Source organism: Coptis chinensis, chromosome 1 (genome assembly GCF_015680905.1).
Source record: "Coptis chinensis isolate HL-2020 chromosome 1, ASM1568090v1, whole genome shotgun sequence".
NCBI classification, from domain to species: domain Eukaryota; kingdom Viridiplantae; phylum Streptophyta; class Magnoliopsida; order Ranunculales; family Ranunculaceae; genus Coptis; species Coptis chinensis.
This window is the reverse complement of record NC_141456.1, coordinates 77627554-77635662: the sequence shown is the minus strand read 5'-3', so window position 1 is coordinate 77635662 and position 8109 is coordinate 77627554. Positions and strand designations below refer to the sequence as shown.

General features: G+C 34.7%; 1 pseudogene; it reads left to right on the top strand.

The window, feature by feature from the left end:
* Positions 1–4154: 4154 nt before the first annotated feature.
* On the top strand, positions 4155–5840 carry LOC147525265 (GDP-mannose transporter GONST3 pseudogene; annotated as a pseudogene).
* The last annotated feature ends 2269 nt before the right edge of the window (positions 5841–8109 follow it).

Here is an 8109-nt window from a genome sequence, read left to right as displayed (position 1 = left end):
TAATTTAATCTTTGAGTATTAACTCAATGCATTTGCATCCAATTTCCGATTTTCCGACAATTATTTTTTTATGTTAGTTTGATATATTTGCATCCAAGTTTTAATTTTCCGTTAATTATTCTTTGAGGTTAGTTTAATGTGGTTCTATCCATATTCCGATTTTCTATTATTTATTTTTTAAGATTAGTTTAATGCTTGCATTTGCATCCAGTTTCCGATTTTCCGTTAAATATTAGTTACGTTGAGGTTAGTTCGATGCATTTGCATCCAGTTTTCAGTTCCCCATTAATTGTTTTTTTTTACATTAGTTTCAATCAATATTATATATATTTTAAAATATTTGTCATTATTATTTTGCCGTTATTTTTTTTTTCATTTTCTATTATATATTTTGTGATGTTCTTTTTTGTATAATTGTTTTTAACTATGTTTTGAAGCCATGTTAAGGATATATTTGAAATAAGTCGGTGTTTTATCATAGACACTAAAATTGTATGATTTGTAATAGGGAATTAGTTTTTATAAATCACCTATTTTTTTGCAATTTTTTTTATTTGATCAAATATATAATAATTGTAACACTAAAAGTGTTTGATTCGTAATAGGAAATTACTTTCTATACATCATCTATTTTTTTAGCAATTTTTTTTTATTTGATCAAATATATAAGAATTGGAAATACACTTTCATACTAAAGTGCCACATAGAATAGAGAAAAAGCTAACTCTCATATTAGAGTGCCACATAGGAGAGAGAAAATCCTCTTTTAAAGGTCTCTGCTTTAGTATATAGATAGTAGATATTATATATAATCCTCCTTTAAAGGTCTTTGCTTTAGTATATAGACTAGTTTTTGGACCCGGGCATACGCCCGGCCTCAATCCAATATTATACTTTTTGAAATAGAATTTAAAAGTTATTTTTGCTCACTATTATTATTATTATTCTCCTAAAATTTCATCATCATTTTATTATTTATTTATTTATTACATAATATTTATAACATACTAAAATTAATTATTCTTGAATTGAGTTATTCAGAGTTCCTTATCACTTAATTGTGCACACTCAAATTCATATCCAAATAGATGGTGTCTAAGAAATTGTTGTTAGAAAATCCTATACCAAAAATCCTTCTTATTAATTTATGAATTTAAATGTGTTTTGTGGTTGAGGATTAAGTTGGTTATAATAATAAGATATGTGAAGTTCCCCCTTTCGAATGGGAATTGTAAGTTTTATGATAATGTTGGTAGAATTGCAAGAGATTGAACCAATAACTCCTGATTGCAGCATTTGTTTTGATCGAGCAATATTGTGATTGTGACCAATACTCAGTAAACTTACTACACATCAATGCGAACGTGTTTGACAAATGTGAATGTTAGCTGCAGATACTCGGGTCAATTTTCAAAGTAATGTATAACACAAATAATAAAGAGTGTGTCTATGTTCCACTATATATACGGATTGGCTGGGACGGCTAGTAATCTTCAGAGTCACACTTGCTGCCTAGTGCTTCTGGCAGATTGACATATTTTGGTAGATATGGTGTGGTTTGTACATATGTTTTGTCCCCTTTTTGTTAATTTACAATTCTACTTATGATCATGACTCATGAGTAGTTAGCTGTTTTTGTAATTTTGTCATCATTAAAACAGTTGTAAAGACTTGATGGCTGTTCTCGGTGTTTACCTTGGCCACCTGCCTCTAAAGGTGGAATACCTACCCAGCACTCAAATAAACGAAATAAATGAACCCTCCAGCAAGGCCCAATGCAACACCCCATTTTCCAGGCATACATGACAAAATGGTCTTGGAAATCAAGCTAGAAATAAAATTAAAGCATATATAGTTGTAAAGATTATCACTAAACATAGTTGTTAATCATATATAAAATTTAAACCACAAATTGAAGACGGATTCAATAGTGACAAACTTTCATAAATGAGAAGTAGTATTCATTGTGATGCTTTCCTTTTCTTTATTTTCAAATCCTTCTTCTTGTCTTTGTTGCTAATATCTTTGCAACTAATTTTCTCATTTTCCTTCATCTCTTTAATGATTTCCTTGAGCTCAAAGATCTTGTCTTTGCTTTCTTTTTCTTCAATCATACAATCTAGCATAAAGTTTTTGATGGTGTCTAGCTGAATTTGTTTTTCTTCAACTTGTTTTCTTTTCTTCAAGAGTTCTTTGAAATTGAAGTCTTCAATTTCTATTTCACGTTCATCTTTTATAAATTTGATAGCATTAAAAGTAGCCGAATCTTGTGCCTTTTCTATAGAATATGCAGGGCTTCCAAAGAATTCTTTAACTATGACATCTTCATTGTTAAAGAATATGTGTTTTGGTACATGTACTGTTACACTGCTGATGAATCGTCCGTTCTCAACTTTTGTGTTATACACTGGACCTTGTTGAACATCAAGTTCTGCTTCTAGAATTTCCTTTAGCAACTTATTTTTACATAAGTTGTAATTTTTGTATTCCATGACCCTGCAATATAATTTTGTGTCATTGATCTCCTTTATTCTTTTGTATCCTTTTTCAGCCATGTTCCTGTGCAAAAAATTAGTCTGAGTCAAACACTCGAAAATTAAAATAGTTGTTGTTCTAATGGGATGTTCAATTCTGATGGGATTCATGACTGGTATTGTTCATTGTGAACTAAAATTTGTAATGTATAAGAAGATTGCAGATGTGATGAATAGTCTAATTGCAGATGCGATGAGTTGTGCTGTAGCAAGTTGAAGAACATAAAAGTAATATATTAATAGGTTTGATGATCATAGAATAGTTGTGAGAACTGAGAAAACATACCTTTGAGCAGTCAATTAATAGACCAAGATTATGTTTTACGTAGGAGGTCAAAGGAGTTATAATAAATTGTTTCTCCTTAGTGCCTTTTATATAGACCATTGTGTATTTTTTCTCAGAGAAGGTTTTATATTTTGATTTGTAATCTAAATTCTAAATTTATTAGGATTGTTGTCCGCATAGTTATGTTATTAGAGAGTAGATATCAAATATGATTAGGACTCTTATATAGTTCCTAAAAAATAGGCAAGTGAATAGACCCACTCTGTTTCGAATTGCTGGTTTGAACACAGAAATGCACAATACTTCATTATTTGAATGTGTTTCCATTTGATTTTGCAAGGTTCTTCCACATGTAATTTTTTTCCAATTCTGGAATCGCAAGAGTGCTGCTATTTTAGCCAGGTATTTTATATTATTCTGTGTCTTTTTTGCTAGGTTCGGTGCATTATAGGGTCTTCTTTCAAGGATTTTGTAGCTATTATCGTTCATATTCCATAGATGGCGATATAGGCTATACAGTTGGAGGGACCACAGGATTTAAATATTCGACACCTGAAAAGAAGTTCCCTCCAGTCCACATGGAGCACATAAGGAAAATGGGCATAGACAAAATAAAAGAGAAAGCACATTTCAAAGGGATGAGTGGTCGGGGACATTTCTTTGAGTTTGAAAATGATGCCTTGGTTATCTTGAGTATTATTTGTTTTCCAATTGCCGTTCGAGCAAATTGGAGAAAGTAAGGTTACGCCATGTGTTGTTGAAGTCCATCCAACTTCATTTTCCGCTAGGCATTTAAAAGTGAAAATGTGGCTCTCCAAATACAACATCCAGAGCATAAAGGATCTTTTGGAGAACTCATGCAACCTGGAAACACATATTGTTGAAATAACTAAGGTAATTAAGAAATTTGCATTGTGCACTTAAGTTTTGTTTGTGTGAGTCGTGAGTCAGTTCCGAAATTCAATTAGGTCTATGTGATTCTATTATTATTAGCAATTAGTCTTGTTTATTTACGAACTAATGTGGTGAAGAAATATGCATATTACAATAGTGAGATAGAGTAAAATTTGTTTCCTTATTAAATCATCCTCATTGTTTATTAGGATTATATATGCAATCGGTAATCTGAGTAGGTTATTGAAGAATGAATGTTTTACTTTTAGACACTATGGAGGTTTCTTTTCTGTCATTTTTTTTTCTTTGTAATATCATTGATTAACATGATATGAATTTTAAAAAAGTTTAGAAATTCTGTCGGTTGAGAATTTTGTCAAGTAATAAAAAAAAGTAAATATTTGTTGAACAGAACCCGATAAGAGGAACTTCTAATTTAGATGGTGAATGATGTGGAAAACCCCAAGGATGGTGAAGTGAAGGAAATTCCCATATTAAGCTTTGCCTCGGTGAAGTACAATCAACTTTGGTATGATAGCTTGCTCCAACATGTATCGATTATCACGGTATCATTTGGCCGATTTCTTGTATTTCGCATCTCTCGGTCTCTATTATTAACAAATGGGCAGTCATGAAGTTCCCTTACGGGGGCAAGATTTTACAAGTGCTTCTTTGGGGTTCTTCTCTTTTTGGGAAGCTCAAGATTTTGGAGCACGACTCACTCGACTTTCTAACCATGTGGTTGATTCCTACCAGTGCAATGATATTTTATCTATCGCTTTTACAAACAATGAGCTACTCCTTCATGCCAATGTAGATACATTCATTGTCTTTAGGTCAGTAGTCCCGATTTTTGTTGCAATGGAGGAGGCCCTCTATTTGCATAAGCCTTGGCCTTCAATTAGAACATGGCTCTCACTTTCCACCATCTTTGCTGGAAGTGTGCTATACGTCCTAACAGACTATCAGTTCACTCTGACAGCCTATAGCTGGGCTCTTGCTTACCTGATCAGCATGACTGTGGAGCTCTCACTTTCCACCATCTTTGTTGGAAGTGTGCTATACGTACTCTGACATCCTATAGCTGGGCCCTTGCTTACCTGATCAGCATGACTGTGGACTTCGTTTATATTAAGCATGTCATCATGACGCCGCCGAGTAAATATTTTGCTTTGCAGAATGTCAAAGCATTACATGTCGAGGACATGGATGTGGTTGTTGAACCAGGAATTGGATGGATGGACCTTAACAAATACCTGGAGCCTTATGGTCTTTTCTTTCCACTTGATCCAGGTCTGTTTTGATCTTTCACTCCATGTTGTCCTTAGTATCTCTTTTGGCCGTCATTTTTGTTTGGATGTGTTGAAATATGTCTTCTGAGTTTTAATGTTATAACACCAGTCACGTAGTAGCAAGATTGATGTTATAGCCACCGATCTTTAATGGAGATTAACCGCTCACTTCAATTTCCTAATGAACAAGGCACGGTGCAACCATTGGTGGCATGTGTGCTTTCTGGCGTTGCTCACAGTTCTTTGCCCGTGAGGTTTGCATTCTTTCTAAATTTGTTGACTTTTACAGATATAAATGTGGTTTTGAATTTCTTGGAAGAATACAGGTATGATCTTGCATTCGTATTTTGGTATCTCATCACCTTTTTGAAAGTACACTTCTAATATTTGTTTCAAAAAGTGGAAGTTTTCCAGTAAAATACCTTTTGGATTATACTTATCATCTATGATTAGCTCCCATCCCCCTGACCCCTGTACATACATATCAACTAAATAAGGGAAATGCTTGAAATAGTTGCATGACAGAAATGATATGTCTCCACTGGAATTGCATTGTGAATCCAATTTATTGAGAAAATTTAGTGGCTGGTTCCCCAAGCTATATAAACTTTTTTGCTCCAATGGAGACTGAAGATGGTCCATGGTCAATTGCTTGCAAATGTACTCAGGTGATACATGCTAAAAATAAGGAACTATTTGTTTGTCACTTTGTCTTTTATTATTGGCCCCTCTTGATCCTAATCAGTTTGACATATTAGTATTAACACGTGGAGTCTTGTACTTTATAACAACCTCGAGGCCCTTCTTCTATTCCCTTCGACCTTATCCATGTGACACAAATCTCTATTATTAACAAATGGGCAGTCATGAAGTTCCCTTACCGGGAGCACTAAGCTGCGTTGCGATACTTCACAAGTCTTTCTTTGGGGTTCTTCTCTTTGGGAAGCTCAAGATTTTGGAGCGCGACTCGCTCGACTTTCTAACCATGTGGTGATTCCTACCAGCGGCAATGATATTTTATCTATCGCTTTTTACGAACAGTGAGCTACTCCTTCATGCCAATGTAGATACATTCATTGTCTTTAGGTCAGCAGTCCCAATTTTTGTTTCAATGGAGGAGGCCCTCTATTTGCATCAGCCTTGGCCTTCAATTAGAACATGTCTCTCACTTTCCACCATCTTTGCTGGATGTGTGCTATACGTCCTAACAGACTATCAGTTCACTCTGACAGCTTATAGCTGGGCCCTTGCTTATTCGGACATGATGACTGTGGGTCCCGTGCATGAACCGATATTATAGGCTATTTTTCTATGACACAGGGGACAATGTGTTCTTATTTTTTCTTCTTCTTAAAAGCAACTAAGTGTTTTTTTAATTCAGCTTGGGATTGCTTTCGTACCTATGCACTATTTTTTGGAAGAGAGAGTGGAGTGTTTGGACTCATTCCGAAAGAAAGAAATGAGAAGAAAGAGATTGTGACTCATTCCAAAATCAAAGAGAAGCTCCATCACCGTATGCATTAATTAACTACTCAAAATCTACTTATATATATATAGATATAGAATCAACGAACTACATTACGTCAAAGTTAACAACAGTCTATTTCTATATCTGCTTTTCTATTAATAGTCTAGCATATATAGTGTAGAAATTCTCCAATCTCTTAAATTGAATTCATATAAAAATAAAAAATATGCTCATTACATTGTATATAAAATTGTTCTTATTGAAAATGCTCCAATAGGTCTCATTGTTTTCCTCACCTGCAAATATGAGCAAATTAAACAAAATAATTTTTTTATAATTAATAATATTATAAGAATAGTATAATGTAGTTTGAAAAGTACCTTTTCAAATATCTGTATTATGTGAAACCGTATTCGCTTCATCAATAGATCTATTGCTCCCACGGTTTCTTGATCTACCTGTTTGAATCATTGTAGGAATTACAGAGGGTTGATTTGATTTTGAATACTAAATCGTATGTATGTACTTTGTAAAGGTCGCCAGTAAAGTGTATTACCTGTAGGCAAGTTGTTGAAAACTTCCTAAAATACTATGTTCTGTGTGTAGCCATAGGATTCACCGTCTTTACGCGTTACCAGTATTTTCAGTCCTTCCCGTGAGTTTGTGCGCGAGACAGCAACGTATAATTGTCCATGGCTAAAAACAGGTTTTGGAAGGTAGAGTCCGACATGTTTCAAGGTCTGGCCTTGGCTTTTGTTAATAGTCATTGCAAAGCAAATTTTAATCGGGAATTGTCGTTGTTTTAAAACGAATGGCCATTTCGTTTGATTCGACGACGTGACAATACGGTGTATTGAGACTTCTTGTCCTATGTTTCTCCCGGTTAAAATCTCTGCCCTGATAATTCTATCGCCAAATTCTGTCACTATTATCCTTGTCCCATTGCAAAAACCCAATCCAGTATTGATGTTCCGTAGGAGCATAATCGGAACGCCTTTTTAACTTCGAGGGGCATGGTTTGGCATCCCGCATTCTTGCAGTGTGTTAAGGTATTCCGCGGGGAACAAAATGTCTTGGTTTCTTATTTTCCCATTGACTGGGCAAATTGAGTCCTCACTTAGATATTTCTTTGACTCTCCTGGTAGAGTTGAAAGAATGAACACATTCACTTCTTCTACGCAATCATTTGTTGGTGCCAAAATACACCTGTACTTTAGGTACTTCTGTTCGCTGTAGTTTTACAAGATATCAGGATAAGTGCTTGTCACAATTTTCTTTATTGGATCATCCCCTTCTGGTATTAGGAACTCATCTGGAATTTTTATCCAATTTGCCTCTTCCCATTCATTGATTGCTATGACCGGCAATTTGCCTTCTCCCACATCTAGAACCCATTGGCTGAACTGTGATATCGACTCAGCCTTTGTTGGATCAAGGTTTTTCTTTTGGAGGCACATATTTGTTGTCAGCACAAATACCTGACAATAATCCCATAGATAAGATTTGTTTAGTGAAGCAGCCACCACCTGTTCCCTTGTTGATCTCTCAATGACCGGAGTGTTTGTCTAAAATCCCCTCCTAAGAGCATGGTCTTCCCACCAAACAATTTCTCATTGGAATTCTGAACAGTGAATT